Raw genomic sequence first — 774 nt, forward strand, 5'->3', positions numbered from 1 at the left:
TAACGATTTCTGTTCCTTTTTTATCAGATTCATCAGGCGCTGTATTAACGACTATTCCAGAGGATGTCCTCGGGCGAAGCTCCACCCGCCAAGACTGTAAGCATCTTTAAATATTCTTACTTACATTATTCAATCGAAATAAGTAAAATGTTGAGAAGAGATTGTAACGCATTTTGTTCCCTTTTTTTTCCAGATCCCTAGAGTCTTAGACGGAGCCCTTCTATCATCGGGTGAGTCGCATGCTTTTTGTTCCTCTGGTCCCCAATCATGTCGTAGGACGATTGGTCCAAAGCGACACGGGTGACTGGTTGTATACGTGCTTAATATTGCGAGTACAGTGAACGCGGATATGCAATCATATCCGCGAGTAGTGACATCGATCTGTTGTGTTTCTTAGATAGGCTAGGGTCTTCTTGTACGCCGCGTTTATTATTAATCATATAATTCAGAAATACTTTGGATTGAAAGTATATTTACAAACAAATCATTAACTTAACGTGAAATTATTGATTAATATTGATCTTTGACATTTTGGGACCAGAAGTCCTATTGTTTACAACAATTGATATTTTTCTATTAATCGAGAACGTGGTACTATATTATTCAGTTAGTTAGAGAATGCCGTAACTTGATGGCAATTACTCGTATATTAATATTGTCATATCGAAACCATTACACTAAAATTATTCTATTAATGTCTTCATCAATCATGACGATTACATAAAAATTATTCCAGTGTTGTTTACAAGTACGGTCAATTGATTGAAAAATAAT

This window comes from Dufourea novaeangliae, unplaced genomic scaffold (genome assembly GCF_001272555.1).
Source record: "Dufourea novaeangliae isolate 0120121106 unplaced genomic scaffold, ASM127255v1 scaffold362, whole genome shotgun sequence".
Lineage (NCBI taxonomy): Eukaryota > Metazoa > Arthropoda > Insecta > Hymenoptera > Halictidae > Dufourea > Dufourea novaeangliae.